The sequence below is a fragment of the Haemorhous mexicanus genome, chromosome 4 (genome assembly GCF_027477595.1).
Source record: "Haemorhous mexicanus isolate bHaeMex1 chromosome 4, bHaeMex1.pri, whole genome shotgun sequence".
Lineage (NCBI taxonomy): Eukaryota > Metazoa > Chordata > Aves > Passeriformes > Fringillidae > Haemorhous > Haemorhous mexicanus.
The window spans coordinates 13440484-13458507 of record NC_082344.1 but is presented as its reverse complement, the minus strand read 5'-3'; the positions used below and the strand labels follow the sequence as shown (position 1 = coordinate 13458507).

Sequence of the window (18024 nt, the reverse complement as noted above, 5' to 3'; positions counted from 1 at the left end):
CTTCACAGACTCAAGAGGGTTTGATTCACAGCCTTAGAAGAAGCCTAGCCTGATGTGAAAGCAAGGTACACAGACACTGAACAGAGAAATCATCAACTTATGTTTCTATAGTTACAAGTAAGAATAGGCCTTAAGTAAGCAAGAAACTGTATTAGATAAGATAAGGAAGGGACATATATGTGTACATGTAATCAGACCTTATTGGGCAAAAGTATCCACATTGCAGTAGAAAGAAGTAAAGGTGACAGGTTAGGAAAGCAAAACATACTCTCTGGCGACTGTCCATTGGATTAGAAAGTTCTGTGGCTACAAGCGTATTCTCACCTGACTGTGAATGAGCTCTTTCTCGATTTCCACAATGAGGTGCACTGCGCACAACGTCCCGGTACTCTGCCACTTCCTTCTGTGATCTGCACAGAACTGAAGCTCAGCGAAGGCATTCAGCCTTGCCACTTTTCAGCGTCTGTGCTGCACGAATGCACTGTGACGTCTCTCTGGATCTTTTGTTCTTGCGAGGCTGTAATGTGTGCATCGGTACTTCAAGGTAAGAAGGAGCGGGCAGAGAGCACTGCGATCTGACAGTGGTTTGCAGGTTGCATAGGAAAGAGGACTGCCCCTTGAATGTGGTGCAAATCCAAATTTCCACCAGTTTCAGGGGTACGCTCCAGCCAAGCTTGTTGTCCTGGCACATTTTCTCACTCTGAAATGCTTTCTGGTATGATTTGGACGACAAGAGATGCAGAATACATAGTGCTGAGAATGTAAGTGCCTGGCCCGAGCATCTTTTGGCAGAAGCAGTGCGCTAGAGCCCTTTGCTGCTGCCACAATGATCTGTGTGAGAAATAGATGCTTATTCCCCTCCGTGAGAGTAAAAGCAGGACTGGTTACAAGAGTCGAAGAATGAAGCCACAGAGCACCAGGCTGGTTGCTGCAGCATACCAGCTGTAAAAGGAACGTGGCTGTTACTGGCCTACCAACCGAACTCATGGTGGCAGTGCTAAGGATTAAAGTTCAGTGAGAGCTACTTGTGCTGCTACCTATGCCTCTTCCAACTCTTTTGTGGAAACAACTGTGTCCACCTTTAGGTTCTGAGATCCAGAGAACACAATGGTAGATGCAGCGGAGAAGGAAAGGACAGAGTGCACTGGTGAGTTTGGTGTGGCTTATGTGGGGCAGGAGGAAGGTGCAGCCCAAGGCTCCCTTTTATTTCTGGAGCCTTTTTCTATGCATACAGCTGCTGGACATTTGCAACAAAGATGTGAGAGTGAAAAAGTGACGGCAGGTCTATCTGGGAAAGAAGATAGAGAGCATTGCGCACAGTTTAAAAGCTGTTTAGAAAAGGAGGTACTTTGAGAACATCTTCTGTCTTGACACTTCCACCTGCATGACTTCTAGCTGCTTGGACACGGTTGGACACAATGAAAGAATGTGAAAATATTTGCACTGCCAATGTCAGTTTGCACAGGAAAGAGGGTAGGTTGGCAAATGCCTTCTGTCCTGGCACATCTGTCAGTCAGAAGTGCAGCTGAAAACGCTTGGCTGTAACCATAGTCCCTGCCACTTTGAGAGAATGTGCTGATGCTATATCTATCTATCTATCTATCTATCTATCTATCTATCTATCTATCTATCTATCGTTGAGAAGGAATGTGAGAATCACTAGTGTGTTTTGTTTAGTTTATAGACTGCAAAGGGACTGTTATGGCCAGCACTGCCTTTTTGTTGTAGGACTTTTTCTTTGAGAGCAGCCACTGGACATTTTGAAGCGGTTTGGGATCTTCAAGAGTTAGAGTGCAAGACGGTACATAGATCTTGAGGGAAAGTGCATATCTCCAGGGAGCTGGATGCAGTTCAGTGGGTGCAAGTTGCATGCGAGTTGAGAAGTTGATGGCCCAGAAAATGTTTTAAAAGGAAGAGGCCCTGCTGCAATTGCCTTTTATTTTGAAGCTTATAAACTGTGCAGCCAACAATGAAATGATTCCTCTTCCTTCTCTGCTACATGCAGGATCACATTCTGTCCGTGCCCAAGAACCAGGATCCACAGCGGAGCTCTTGCCCCCACACTGCTCCCCCAGGAACGGGGCTGGGCTAGAAAAGCGCTTGTCTTTTTCCTGGGCACTGTCAGCCCTCATCTAAATAACAACACCATGGCACTGTAAACTCACAAAACAGGGACACGCACCGGATTCGGATCAAAACCACCCCCAGGACACAGCCAAGTCACAAACGTCCCTGCTCTCAATCAACTGTGTCGGGACAAAAAGATTTCACCAGTCATCCCCTTCCGAGTGGATACTCTTCTTTGCACCAGACTCAAAGGCCAACACCAGCTCTTCTGCCCTAACAAACTTTTTCACTCTCATAGAGTCTCGTAACAAACTTGAAAACGTCAGCCAAAAACAGCTTGCAAAGCTGTCAGTGGAGAAAGCTCTTTGCTGCCTACGATTTCAATTGCACCAATCAAACTACACCCTGCTATTGCCACTTTTCCTTCTCAGCTCTAGGTACCACCGTAAGCCTTCAATCTCACAGAGTCAGGATCCAAATGGGATGGCACCAGGGACTGCTCACACACTAAAGCTACAAGGGACAAAAACTTGTCCTGCAGAGGCTTGGCCTCTGCATTCCCACTGGCAGTTCAACAACTCTAACCCAGAGAACTGCCTGTTGGGAAAAACCTTTCAATTCACTGACACCACCCAAAGTGCCCATCCAGTGTGGTATTGCCCACAAGGGTCCCAAGATGAGGGAAGAGACGAGAAAGTTGACTCCATGTATCAGAAGGCTTGATTTATTATTTTATCATAGATAATATATTAAAACTATACTAAAAGAATAGAGGAGAGGATTTCATCAGAAGGCTAAGCTAAGAATAGAAAAGGAATGAATAACAAAGGCTTGTCTCTGACCAAGACAGTCTGCACAGGTGATCTGTGATTGGCCCTTAATTGGAAACAACCAGATAAGACCAATCACAGATTGCCCCTGTTGCATTCCACAGCAGCAGATAAGAATTGTTTACAGTTTGTTCCTGAGGCCTCTCAGCTTCTCAGGAGGGAAAAATCCCAAGGAAAGGATTTTTCATAAAACGTGTTGGTGACAATCCAGACTTTGCCAAAGAGAGGAACTAGAAGCCCATCTCAAAAGAAATGGCATCCCCTCCTCCAAAATCCAAAACATCCAGGGCCTGATCCTATACAAAGGTGTGAGAACACTGGTATTGGGCATTACCGTGGTACTAGGCACCAGGTACGCTGCACACCTTCTGAAGGGGTAAGAGCAACAAGTGCCAATTGCCACCTTGACAGTGCACCACTGACAGTACTGAACAATTGGAGATGCTGGGATTCCCATCCATAAGATGATCTGTGAGCTGGAGAGCCAAGGCTTGGTCAGCAAGGCCCACTCACCCTTTAACTCATCTGGCCTGTGAGCAAATCTGAAGGGAAATGGAGATTGACTGTGGACTACCGTGCATTTAATGAAGTGACTCCATAGTTGAACACTACTGTGCTAGACATGCTGGAGCTCCAGTAGGAGCTGGAGTCCAAGGCAGTGAAGTGGTATTGCCACTATTGATGTCACAAAGGCATTTGTCTCCATTCCTCTGGCAGCAGAATGCAGGCCTGAGTTTGCCTTCACCTGGAGGGGTATGCAGTACATCTGGAACTGACTGCCCCAGGAGCGGAAGCACAGCACCACCATCTGCCACTGGCTGATCCAGACTACACTGGTAAAGGGTGAGGCTCCAGAACATCTGCACTACATAGATGACATCGTTGTGTGGGGGAACACAGAAGTATTTGAGAAAGGAGAGAAAATCATTGAGATTTTCCTGAAAGCTGGTTTTGACATCAAAAAGAGCAAAGTCAAGGGATCTGCTCGAGACATCCAGGTCCTGGGAGTGAAGTGGCAAGACAGACAGAATCAGATTCCCACTGAGGTCATCAAAAAGATCACAGCAATGTCTCCACCAACAAAGAAAAAGGAATTCAGGCTTTCCTAGGCACCATAGGCTTTTGGAGAATGCACTTTCCTGAGTACAGCCAAATTGTGAGCCCTCTGTACCTGGTTACTCACAAAAAGAACAATTTCCACTGGGGTCCCGAACAGCAGCAAGCCTTCATCCAGATCAAGCAGGAGATCACTTATGTGGTAGTCCTTGAGCCAGTCAGGACAAGACCAGAAATGAAGAATGTGCTCTACTCTGGAGCCAGGAGCCATGGTCTGTCCTGGAGCCTTTGGGAGAATGTGCCTGGGGAGACTCAAGGCTGACCACTGTGAGGGACATGAGGGTGTTTTTGTTATTTCGGACTCCTTCTTAGGGAAGGAAGTTACAAACTGAAATCCCTGCAGGGAAAGCTGTCTGAGCCCTGTGATGTGGTTACAAGATGGGGTGAAGGCTATGGGAAAGTGGGAAAGTAGCTGGACTGCATGGGATGCTGAAGATGTTAATAAGCTTTTACCTTGAAAAAAACCCTTTGCTATTTGTGTTCTTGGCTGATTTAGGCAATGAGTTTAATACAAAAAATTGTGTGGAAGTTGCCATTGAGTTCATAAGAGCTATTTATGGGAAGTAGAGGCAGCTTTTGAGAACTGTGAATTTTTTTGTCCAGCTTAACCTTTCATAATTTCAGGGCATTCAGGTAGCCTCTGGTTCCCTGTTTGTTGAGTTTGCTTGATTAGCTTTTTTCTATGAGATGGTCCCCTCTGGCAGATAAAAAATGGCCTGGCTTAAAGGTTTGTTGGAAATTCCTTTGGCTATGGTAGGTTGAAATGCAGGAATGCTGCTGTGCTTGGCTCCTTGGTTGCTTTCTGTGGAGAACTTAAAAAAGTATCACGTAACTTCCAGTGTTTTTTGGACAAAGCAGACAGTCACCAGACATGGCCTTCAATCAGAAGCTGTGCAATAAATATTTCAGTTTATTTTCACTGTGGACATTCTTTGCCCTGCTGACTGTTCCAGTATAGCCTTGCTGTTGCTAACACCATTGCAGTACCTTTTGTGAGAGAGAGAGTGGCAACAGCTTGCAGTGGAAGATGTACAAAAAGCTTTAGATGCAGCAGCAATTTATATAGACCTATCCACTGTGCAATATGCGGTGCTCCAAAATCGAGCAGCTATTGACTTTTTACTGTTAGTGTATGGCCATGGGTGCGAAGACTTTGACGGAATGTGCTGCATGGACCTTGAAGATCACTCCAAATCCATCCATAAGAAGATTCAAGATTTGCAGGAACATACAATACAGATCACACAAGATGTTAGACTTTTTGGGCTTGATGGGTTATTACCTTGAGGAGGCCTGACTAGGTGGGTAAAGAGTTTGGTAAAGACCCTCCTATTCCTCGTCATTTTAGTAATTTTGAGATGTATAATATAAAGCTGTTTACTAAGCTTTGTTAGAATAGCGATAGAAAGATTGGCATCTCAAGCCTGGGTTGTCCAAAAAGAAAAAGAGGGATTTGTAGAAGAATTCCTCATTGATCAGGGGTGTGAGTTGCCCCTAGAGGGATTGGACAACCCAGCCTTAACCTAAGGGACCCTCATCATTTGGTGCTTTTGTCAGCCTGATGACTATTTCCTATTGTAAATGGCTTTTTGAGTTCTGAGCTACTGTGTTCAAAGGCACACAAGTATTTCTTAGTTTATAGAATTTTCTTATGATTTTTCTTCTGTTTGGTTTTATGGAGCAAGACTGGCTTTTGTTTCCATGCTCTGTAGTTCAGCATACACAGGAGGTGTATTGAGCCTTGCACACTAAGAGGTGTGAGTGCACAGTTGTTCACTGGAATTAGTTTTTTTCTGAAGAACAGAGTATTAAACCTGTTCCAGCTTCTTTTGGTACATGTGGATACTGTGAACGAGTCAGAGAAGAGACTCAGATAAACTTTCCCAGGCCTTCCTCTGGGAAGTTTTGAGAAATTTCAGAGAAGGAATTAAAACAATTCTTAATCTTTGCAGATGGTGTTGTTTTCTCATAAGAATGTTTACAAAAGGGTGGTCTCATTAGTCAATGGTTGTGAGGGATATTGACTGAGGACCAAGCAGGTCCACCTGTATTGTGTCTATAAAAGTGTGTGGATTTTAATAAACTGGGGTTGTTAGACCTATGAGCCTATGTGTCGCCTTATTAATCCGTCCTCAATACAACAGCGACATCTGATGGACCCCAGATGTGTTTGCAGCTGAAACTTACGAACCAGGGGTCTGGTGGACCCTGCCGTTCCTGCAGCCAAGACTGAAAATTCGGAATTGCCCTCCGTCCTCTGAAACAAGAGGTACAGTGATTTCCCCACTCCCTCCCAGAGAGGCTGGCCTTTTGTGACCACGGGTAGTAGACCCAGCCTAGATAGGCTACTTAGCACAGGTCCCCAGCATGCCAGAGTTTATATTACGGAACAAAGCACTGCTTAGACAGGCTCCTGGGAAGAGATTCCCCTCAAGTTGGGGAGTCAAACCTACAGAGTGTTACTATAGGACACGAAACAACATGAGCGCACACACCGCTGTTCTCACGGTGAAAAAAGGGAAGTTTATTTTCTGACTCCAACATTTATAGATTTCCAAAAGTGACAGTGGATTGGAGGGTGAAAGTGCTGCCTCTCCAATGACACTGGACAAACCAACAGTCTATCAAATTTCTCCTCCTCCATAAAAGAATTCAAAACAATAAGTTATTTACAGAAAATGTGTGAGAAAGTTCATTACAGGAATGTAAACATCAGAAGGCTTAGAAAATCTTAAAAAATCAGGGCGACAACAGAGGAACAAATAGTCCTTTCTGTGTTGAAGGATGCATTACCGCCCGTGGTAATAGCTGTATCAGAACAGCACTGGACCCCCAGGAAGGTCGATATGGATGTGAGTGACTCAGAGGGTGGGGACAATCCTATGGACACTGCATCCTGGAGCTTGGCGGTGCTGAGGGGGCTCCTTTGCCTCCGCCTGGACCCCTGAGAGACACGGACATCGCTTGTAAAATCTATCCCCCGCCGCAAGATTGCGTTCCCCCGAGGTGTCTCTCTCCCTGTGAGAGCCCAAGCTGGAAACTGACGGGTGTTCTCTTTCATCCGCGCCCCCACTCCCTCACTCTCGGCGTCTCAAGCAGCAGCGGTGGAGCCTTTGTGACAGATGGCTTCATTTCCCTACTGGCCCCACCTCTCACCGCAAGCAGCCGCCGGCAATGCCTTCACTCCAGCCAGCTCCATCCACCCTCCGCCGGCCCCTCCTTCCTCTGCATCGCAAATGGCAGTGGGAATGTCCCCACAGGGGGCAGGTGACGCGGCCAGAGCCTGTTAAAGATTTTTTGCAGATTGAGGAGTTTTTGCAGGACAATGGCCATATTCAGCTGATGCACAATCCAGCCTGCTTGGGATAATGGTCAATGTGATAGTGGGGCCCTGGGAAAATGTTAAGATAGACTCTGAAATGTTAAGCTTTGCGTTGTACCTACGTAAGTGGTATGATAAATGATATAATTGTTAGATATGATGATTGTTTAGTAATTAAAAATTATTGCATAATCATAAGGAGGATCATGAGAAACTGTATGTTCCTAGTCTAAAGTGGCTATGCTTGGATGAAATCTATGTATACTATAGAACAATGTAAGTTTAATAATTAACATGAAAATTATATAACAGTAGAATATAAAAACATGTTCATCTCAAACTTATGTCGGAGTCAGATTTGGGTTTGTACCCCTGACATCCAGAGCTCTTCAATAAAAGCACCTGCATATAATCATTTCTCGTGATTATGTGTTACTGAATGCTAACATTTTGGCAACCCAGGTGGGACCCTGTGAGTGCTGCTGAATGAGTTCGTGACTTGATCATGGTCCAGCCAGAACCGAGGGATTCTCGGGGAGCCCATCGGCCGCAACCGCCTCTGCCGCTCACAACGTCCCCAGGAGAGTGGTAAGGTGCTTTTATTTTGGTTTGGGTGCCTGCCAATAAGACGCAGTGAAAGCTACGCTTAGCTGGGCTAAGGAATTCCTGGTGGTATTGCCTAGGCGCCATCCGTAAGACAATTGTGAAAGTGTTGCAGGTTCGGCATTTGTGGTGTATTTTTGGATGGAGAAGCTCAAAGGGATTTTGGGCAGCAATGCCTCTACTCCGCAAACTTCTCCTTTGGGGTGCTTATTAGCACATTGGAAACAGGGTAATTTTGGGGAAGAATTACGTAAAGCTAAGTTGATTAATTATTGTAATACATGGTGGCCAGAACGTGTCTTGGAGAATGGTGAAAAATAGCCAAAATACAGGACTTTGCAATATAACACCATTTCGCAGTTAATGTCGTTTCGTAAGCAAGAAGGAAAAAGAGAAAAAAAAAGAAGAAAAAAAGAAAAAGAAAAAAAACAAGAAAAAAAACCCCAACAGATGATGTTCCTTATGTTGATTTGTTTTTCTATTTATGGAAAAAGCCAGAATGGCAGGATGAATGTGGATTAATGGTGGTTAGAGCGTCTGCAAGTGATAAGTATGGGGTTTGCGAGAAACGTTGTCTAGAACACTTGGCGTTGAAAGAAAGTCTGAGTAGAGAAAATTATACAGATATTGATTTACAAGTAGTTCCAATAAGACCAAGGGAACCTAACTCTATCCCACCTGCTTCATCTGTCTCTATCCCACTGCCTGCCCCTACCTCACCTGATCCTGAACCTGTCTCATCTAGTACACCTTTCCCTCTTTATCCTCCTCTCCCATCATCACCTGATTCCTCTTCCTCAGAAGATGAGCAAAACCTAACTGTGATGGAAAGGAGGGGGAGGGATGCAAGTAGAAAAGATAGCAACAGTAATGAATCAGCGACCCCAGTAGCCCACAGAACCCGAAGCCGATCAAAGCTTGCCCCTGTTGTAGAAAGAAAAGACATGGCAGAGGTAGTCGTGGTAGAGGACCAATTATACAAGGGTTAAGCCTAAATCAATGTGCATATTGCAAAAGGGAGGGGCATTAGAAGAGAGAGTACCCGAACAACCGGTTTCACCAGGGCAATCAGTTCCAGCAGGAAAACATTGCCAAGGCGATGGTGTTAGGCGAATATAACGGCTGACTAGACATGGAACTTGTAAAACAGATTCAAGAACCTGTAATAAATATATAGTTAAGACATAATATTTCCAGTAAAGAAACCAAATGGTGAATATAGATTAGTGCAAGATTTGAGAGCAGTAAATAAAAAAACAAAGAACGTATATCCAGTAGCAACAAATCCTACATATTGCTGACATCCGTAAAGAAGATATAAATAATTTACTGTAATTGATTTAAAAGATGCCTTTTTCTGCATCCCCCTTGACAAAGAAAGTAGGAAACTGTTTGCCTTTGAGTGGGAAAACCCAGGGAACGGAAGAAAGACCCAGCTCACCTGGACACGACTTCCACGAGGTACAAGAACTCGCCGACCCTATTCAGAAACCAACTGACAAAAGAGCTGGAGATTTGGACTGAAAATGGGCAAGTACCAAGAGACCAATACCTATTGTTGCAGTATGTTGATGATATACTAATAGCTACAGAAGAAAAAGCAACCTGTAGAAAGGTAACCATTGAGATTTTAAATTCACTGGGAATGGGAGGTTACAAAGTATCCAGAGGAAAGGCACAAATTGCCCAACAGACTGTGATCTACCTGGGATGTGAAATTTCACAAGGGCAAAGAAAACTAGGTACTAACTGTATCCAAGCTATTTGTACTATTCCAGAGCCCCAGAACTTATATGATCTGCGAGTCTTCCTCGGGATGGCAGGATGATGTCGCTTGTGGATCATGGACTATGGACTGGCTGCGAAACCCCTTTATGAAGCTCAGAAGATGCAGCCATTCACCTGGGGCAAACCACAGAAAGAAACCTTCCTAAAACTAAAGGAAGCACTGACAACTGCTCCAGCATTAGGGTTACCTAATCTGTCTAAAGATTTTCAGCTGTTTGTACATGAAAGACTGCGCCTAGCACTAGGAGTCCTGACCCAACGTCTGGGAAGCTGGAAAAGGCCGGTGGGCTACTTTTCCAAACAAATTGACAACATAAGTGCTGGGTGGCCTCCGTGTCTGCGGGCAGTCGCAGCCACTGTGATGCTGATACAAGAAGCCAGGAAGCTTACTATGGGAAGACACATAGATGTCTATGCACCACACATGGTAACCACTGTCTTAGAACAGAAGGGGGGCCATTGGCTATCTCCAAGCAGGATGATAAAATTCCAGGTAGTCCTGACTGAGCAAAATGATGTCACATTAAAAACAACTAACCTTTTGAATCCAGCTTTGTTCCTAGGGACCACAACTGAAGAAGGCCATTAGAGCACGACTGTGTAGAGGTAATAGAGTACACCTTTTCAGCAAGAGAAGACTTGAAAGACGTCCCGCTAGAGCAGCCGGAGTGGGAGCTATTTACAGATAGGAGCAGCTTTGTGGAAAACGGAACCAGATACGCTGGATATGCGGTAACAACAGTCAGCACAGTAGTGGAGGCAAAGGCATTTATCACCAAATACATCTGCCCAGAAGGCAGAACTTGTATTTGCTTTAACCAGGGCACTAGAATTAAGTGAAGGGAAAAAGGTAAATATATGGACTGACTCAAAATATGCTTTTGGAGTAGTGCATGTACACGGAACACTGTGGAAAGAAAGAGAATTATTGTCTTCTCAAGGTACGCCCATTAAACACCAAGATGCAGTCCTGCAATTGATAAAAGCAGTACAAAAACCTGAACAAGTGGCAATTATACACTATAAGGCACACCAATCAGGAAACTCCAAAATCTGTGAAAGAAATTGAAAGGCAGACTGGGCAGCCCAACAGGTTGCTCGAGAGGTGCAAACAACAATGGCATTGATACCTTCAAAGCTCAATGTATCCCAATTTAATTTGCCTTCAAACCAAAATATTCAGTAGAAGATGAGAGACTGGCACGTTTACTGAATGCACAAAAGAACTAGGAAGGATGGTATTTGACTGCACAAGGACAAATAGTGGTACCCCCCCTTGATAATGAGAGAAGTTCTTCAAATTAAACATAACAAATGTCATTGGGGTGCAGAGGCATTGGTAAAATTGCTAAAGCAGAGTTTAATTTCGGTACAGATGTTACACAACGGCAAAATCAGTCATGTCAAAATGTGGTATCGGCTTGAAAAACAACCCAGTGGCTAGGCGACAGGCACAGCTAAGAAGAATTCAGATAGGAATAGAGCCAGGAGACTACTGGCAGGTAGATTTTGTAGAATTGCCAAGAACTCGAAGATACAAATACCTGTTAGTAGGGGTTGACACATTTTCTAGATGGCCAGAAGCCCTTCCCTGTTGCACAAACCAAGCAAAGGAAACGGTTAAGTGGTTACTACAGGAAATTATTCCCAGGTTTGGGGTACCCCTAGGGGTATCATCAGATAGGGGGCCCCATTTCATAGCTACAGTAGTAAAAGAGGTAAGTAGATTGCTGGGGATAACTTGGGATCTCCACACACTGTGGAGACCCCAGTCAAGGGGACAAGTAGAGAAGATGAATCAGACACTAAAAAGGTAAATCAGTAAAATATGCCAAGAAGCCAAGCTGCAGTGGCCCCAGGCTTTGCCAATAGCACTGTTGAGGATTAGGATAAAACCTAGGAGCAGGATGTCAGTCAGTCCTTATGAGATATTGTATGGGAAACCATATGAATCTCCTGAGCCTAACCCTAATGTACACGTCACAGGAAAACAGGAAGTGTATAATTATGTTCTGTCTCTTGGGAAAACTTTAGCTCGGCTCCGGAGCATCCTCGTGTGGAATAGACCAATAACTCTCGAGAATCCAGTTCATAACGTACATCCAGGAGACGAGGTGTACATTAAAAACTGGAACGAAGAACCGCTGAAAGAAAAGTGGAGTGGACCCTATCATGTACTGCTGACCACCTTTATGGCAGTCAAAGTAGCCGGCGTAGACCCCTGGATTCACTATACCTGAGTGAAGAAAGTCCATCCTGGATCACGGACTATGTAAACTGTGGAACCAAGACTGCAGATAAGATGTGTTTAATTACTTTGGGAATGCTATTAGTAATTGTGCTAATGTTATGGTCATTAATGTCTTTGGGATGTGGAATGCAAAAAGATCAACTAACCACTCTTCATTCTAGAATGAAGAGAGAGGCAGAAACACAGGTGATAAAAATTTCTAATGCAGTTCGGGCTGAGAATGTAATGATTAGATTAGTCAAAGATTTTGCCAAAATACAAAACAGCAGAAGAATAACTGCCTGTCTGCCAATACCAAAGGCAGCAGGAGACCCAGTAAATTGGGGAATCATAACATCAAAAGTACCTGAAATACAAAAGAACAAAACAGTTGCATGCAAACAGGTACCCGAGTTGAGACAAGTAGTCAAGGAAACTTGGGAGAAAATAGGAACATGGATGAGACCTATGAGCCAGAAAGACTGTATTCTAAGTGATAGCATACTAGGAACCCCTATGGGACAGTCAGGAGGCATCACACAATGGCAATACTATTTGCCACACTATAAAAAGATCATAGAAAATGTTACAGAAACCACTCTGGTATGGAAGTGTGAGGCCGAGGATCAGAAAGATCAGATAGAGCCTTGGTACAGTGTGTGGTCTATGAGTATACTTCAAAAATTCCAATATATGACAAACACCCCTTGGTGTATGAAGTGGGAAGGCTCCGAGAATGAAACAGATCCAGCAGTAACATACACTGCCACTAGTAGCAGAACGTGAGCAGACAAAGTAAGTTGGTGGGCATGCAATAAAACTTATGACTGTACTTCTGATAATGCAGACATAAAACAGATGCCACCCCTGGCAATAGCCCTACAGATTGGTTGTGCTTGCAGAGGGATCAAACATAAACAAGGCAAAATGAATTATAAAGTGATTATAGGATGTACCAGGAGTACAATTAAAAGTCCAGGACAATTTGTATGGGTAACAAGCGATGGTACCTGGACAACACATCTGCCTGTAGATGGGAAAGTAAAGGAAATTACTTTGGGCCTCCCAACCTTATGTCCAATTTGGAAAAAGTCCCCATTTAATGGAAAACATGAACTTCTGCAGATAAGAGCAAGACGAGAAGTTCTAGACAATGAAAATCCAGATGACACTTGGCAAGAACCCTCTAGTGGAGTGAAATTTGGGTGGGCCCCTTTGCTTGGTCCTATAGCAAACTATCAGAGTAGAGAGACGCTGTACAAACTTACAGGTCAGGTAGACAGACTTGCAAGAGTCACCTGGGAAGGATTTAGAGAATTAAACATACAATTACAAGCCACCACAAAAATGACTTTGCAAAATCGATTAGCCTTAGATTTGTTACTCCTGAAGAAGCATGGAGTATGTGGATTTTTAAAGGGACAAGTTGATCATTGCTGCGTTCGCATCCCAAATGTAACTGCAGATGTAGAATATGACATCAATCAGTTGAAACAAATAGAGCATGAAGCACAAGAAGAGCAAAAGGATTTGACTACAAATTGGTTAGGAAAATTCTTTAAAGGGTTAGGGTGGAATGTGAGTTCATGGATTAAATCTATCTTTGAGAGTGTGATAATCTTACTAATTGTATTCTTAGCAATTTGGTTAGTTTACAGCATCTTAAGGAGAGAAATACAGAAGAAAACATCCTGGAACAGAGAATAATAAAAGCACTGGCACGAGATCCACGCCCATTATCTTCTGGTTCTCCAGTCCGTGATCGCATCCACGACAACGTTTACATCAACCCTGGATTTGAAGAACATCAAGCATAAATTAAGAAGTAAAGGACTGTATCAAATGAAAACATTTACACCTATAGTGAAGTGAAAATGCTTTCAAAGGGGGGATAATGATAGTGGGGCACTGGGAAAATGTTAAGATAGACTCTGAAATGTTAAGCTTTGCGTTGTACCTACATAAGTGGTATGATAAATGATATAATTGTTAGATATGATGATTGTTTAGTAATTAAAAATAATTATTGTATAATCATAAGAAGGATCATGAGAAACTGTATGTTCCTAATCTAAGGAGGCTATGCTTGGCTGAAATCTATGTATACAATTGAACAAGTTTAATAATTAACATGAAAGTTATATAACAGTAGAATATAAAAACATGGTCATCCCAAACTTATGTCAGAGTCAGATTTGGGTTTGTACCCCTGCCACCCAGAGCTCTTCAATAAAGGCATCTGCATATAATCATTTCTCGTGATTATGTTTTCCTGAACACTAACAAATGGATGCGTTCACAAACAATGAATAATGGACATATTCAGAAAATGGGGTCAGTATATCCTTGAAAAAGATACAAGAAGAAGAGTCATCAGGACTCAGCAAGTTTGTCAGTGAGCTTGGGAAAGTAAGAAAAAAGACAGTTCATGGGTGGGACAGAAAACTACAGCCAGATGCATGAAAAATTAGATGATCCAATCAGCATCCTATTTTACACACATGAACAGTTAGGTCTAACCAATCACGTATTACCTAGAGACTCATGGACAGTAGACAATTATTATAAATATAGTCTTTTTAGGGATAATAAATTTGGCTTCACTGGATCATATTGGTTATGGTGTGATGTCCCTGAACCTCTGCATCCCGCATTTTTCCACCCTCTAGAGCCCTTGTCTGTTAAGCCCTCCGTTCCCATCAGCAGAGTCAGCAAAAGGGTCTCGACAACCTTCTCCCACTACCACATGCGGGACTGCAGGCACTGTGCCTTCTATGGTTTCACTGCCGCCCCCAGCAGCACCCGCCATGGCTGCCCTCCTCACCTCATCACTTCCAGGTGGCCCACCCTCCTCACCTTCTTCAAGGCTGTCCTGTGTGCTGTTGCCACGGGATGCTGACAGTGACATGGATGAAGATCGATAGCATGTCCCACAGCGGTGGATGGCCTGGCAGCTGAGCACCGGCACTGACAGGCTCCAAGATCACCCCTGAGCCACCTGTGGACATTACCACCCTGTCAGGTCACCGTGCAACCAAAGCACCCAGGGCGTTTTTGGGAATTGGTCGAATTGGGAGCTCTGGAAATGGGGAATTGGGACTTGCTAGTGTTAGGAAAATTAATCCACAACCATCAGAGATTTATGTCCAAAAAGGACAAGTCCTTTTACTTTGCTCAAATAAAGGGAGAAGCCATGAGGCATTGCCCTGGGGCCTCTCAAATTTTTGTAGGCCACAGCCTCCTTTTTTTCCTAATTTCCTGGCCCCATTTTCCTTCTCTCTTTCCCCAGCGGCTGAGGTACTTGAGAGGTACAGACTTCCTAATACGCCTGATACTGAAGATTTCCCTCTAATGTACAACCCTCCCTTTTAATTTTTAATTCTTATGGAATTTAGGGTTTCCCCATTGTTTCTTTCATCTTTCAATGTCTAATTTCATTCTCAGCAAACCAAACATTTATTTGTAAAAGCAAATATCTTTTCCCATTCATTAATTAGTGGAATCCTTCCCATTGTTTCTTTTATCTCTCAGTGCTAGTTTTATCTACCTGCAGACCCATAGCTTGTTTGTAAAGACAAATCTGCCATTCTTCTCACTAGGAAGATGGGGATGCCTGAGAACGGAATTATCACGATCATGGCGGGGCGATGAGAAACACAGGGGAGAGTTGGGTGGTTGTTCCAGCTTCTAAGAAAAAATAATAATTACAGACTAACAAAAATATAAAATATTTCATCTAAAAAGAAAAACAAAAACAAATAACACATACTAAAAGAAACTCCACCATACAATCAATCAGCTACCAACTAAAGAAACACACTACATTCTCTTCACTAACAATTCCTATCACATCATAAAAATAAACAAAAATAAAAAATACCCATATCCTCAAAAATGAAAATAAATAAAATAAAACACCAGAACAATTAACAAATAAATCAAACTGCAAAAATAAAAATCTCAAAAATAAATTTAAATTAACAACACAAAAAGAAGAACCAGGACCCTGATGGTTCGTGTGGAGTTCACAGCTAGGGCTGAACTCGAGAGGATAGGCTGAATCCTCTTGGAAGGTGGGTCCAAAGACCTTTTGTGGAGTCGTGGGATGGGAGACGCAGCTGGGACCCTCACTAGGAGCCCGTGGAGCCCTGAGCAGCCTGCTTGCAACTGGACACTGCTGCCTGCTTTCTCCGCAGAAGTAATGCTGACCTTTCCTGCTTCTCCCTAGAGAGGAGACCCGGTCTTTTCTGTCTGAGTTTTGGCCCCGTAGCCTTAGAGGCTGGGGTTGTTGTGAACAAGTTTACAAGCTAATACTGCTAGAGTCGTTAAGGTCAATTTGAAATTGTAACAAGTTGTGTTATTTAAATTGTGGTTCCTTAAGTTACCCTTTTCCCTCTTACCCTGTATTTGTATCCCTTTTCTATTGTGAACAAGTTCACAAGTTAATACTGTTAGAGTTGTTAGAGTTAATCTGAAACTGTAACCAGTTGTGTTATTTAAATTGTTGTTAAATCTTTAAGTTACCCCTTTCAGTCTTACCCTGTATTTGTATCCTTTTTCCATCATACTCTGTATTTGTACCCCTTTCCGTCTTGCCCCGGAGTTGTATCCCCTTCCGTGGGGAACCACTTCCCATGCTCCCAGAAGGACTTGCACCCAAGCTGAATTTTAATGAGAGGCTGACGGTACTGTATCAACCCTCTCAAAAACAACAAAGCAACACATAAACTGACTTTAACCCAGCAGAACCACATGAGATCACCCACCAGTGACCAGAGCTGGATTCCGTTCTGTCACCATAATTTAAGTGGCACTCAGCTTAGATGACACTCCTAGACTACCAGCCACTAGTGTCTTCCTAAGGACTCTCGTGAGGATGGAAGCCCCAGCTCTGCCAAGAGACAAAGCTGCACTCCTCCTTCTCAGCGTCGTCCTGTGGGGGCAGCGGCGGTGTGCGCAACCCCTCGGGTTCCCCACCCAGAGCTGTTATTAATTAAGGCCTTCTGAAGGAGCTGGTCTCCTGGCCGTGTTTACTACAGGGTGGGGAAAGCTTTCCTGACAGTAGCACTACCCCGACTTGGGGTGGGCTTGACTCTGGGAAGAGATGTCTGTAGATTTCAGCACTCGATTTTCTTAGGGTGAACAACTCACTTTGGAACGGTGGAGGCTTGTGTCGACTGAAGCGCTCTCCGATCTTTTTGAATGGGCAAGAGGTCATGGCTTCCCCATAGGCATGGGTTCCTCCTGGGATCCACAGGCCTGGGATGACCTGGGTGTTTATCTTTTGGGGGAGTCTGACAGAACTGGGAAAATCCATCGGCAACTGCCGGCCTGGATGATGCTTTTCAGACTTGTGAGGGGAAAGGACATCCCTTTGGATAGTGTATTTGACTCTGTCGGCACCTCCAGCTTGGATGTGGAGGGGCGTTTCCCCCCGCGTGGGGGGCCATCAGTTCCCCGGCCATAGCTAGCAGGAGAAAAATACGTTCAAGGACAGAAACTGCTGGTTCCCATCCCCCCCATCACAGCAGCGGGGGAGGTCCGCTTTGTCCGCAGCGCACAGAGCAGCTTTTTTCTGTGCCCCGGGAGCATGCGCAGAAAGGACCGAAGCCTTCAGCAGCTCCACCTTATTGGTCAACAGTTGTTTCAACTGGAGCAGCACTCGCTCCAGATTCATCGCTTTCCCTAGAGCCGGAGAGACCTACGCCGTCTCTAACCCCTCCTCCTTCCCCCCGTGCAGCGTGTGAGCCAGCGGAGGAGGGACCACCGCCTTCTCCTCTGCCTCTGCCGGGACTGGGAGAAACACCCGCTGCTCCCGCGGCCACCCCGCCTGCCATACCCGCGGCGGACCTGCCTGCCGTCGCGCCTCCTCTTCCACCGCTTCCAGCACCGCCCCTCGCTGTTTCGCTCGGGTTGCCAGGCAACCCAAACAACGGCAGCTGCGAGCCAGGACAGCCTGTCCTGAGAAAGGGCGTGCCTCCGCCGCTGAGTGCCAGTCCAAAAACACTGTAGCAGTGGCGAGGGCACTTGCTAGCACAGCCTTCCCCGGTACCGGGAAAATCGCACGC

At 44.6% G+C, this 18024-nt stretch overlaps 2 long non-coding RNA genes across 3 annotated transcripts; one reads left to right on the top strand and one right to left on the bottom strand.

Annotated features, from left to right (window-relative positions):
* The first annotated feature begins 7153 nt into the window (after window positions 1-7153).
* LOC132326111 (uncharacterized) lies at window positions 7154-14205 on the top strand. The gene is made up of 3 exons (XR_009486139.1): window positions 7154-7457; window positions 7798-7923; window positions 11761-14205. It is a non-coding gene; the product is annotated as an uncharacterized LOC132326111 (long non-coding RNA).
* LOC132326110 (uncharacterized) lies at window positions 13572-17947 on the bottom strand. 2 transcript variants are annotated; one of them, XR_009486138.1, is made up of 4 exons: window positions 17807-17947; window positions 15504-15643; window positions 14781-14954; window positions 13572-13747 (listed from the first exon to the last, which is right to left on the bottom strand). It is a non-coding gene; the product is annotated as an uncharacterized LOC132326110 (long non-coding RNA). The 2 variants fall into 2 exon arrangements; XR_009486137.1 differs by having other exon boundaries at window positions 14813-14954.
* Between the last annotated feature and the right edge of the window lie 77 nt (window positions 17948-18024).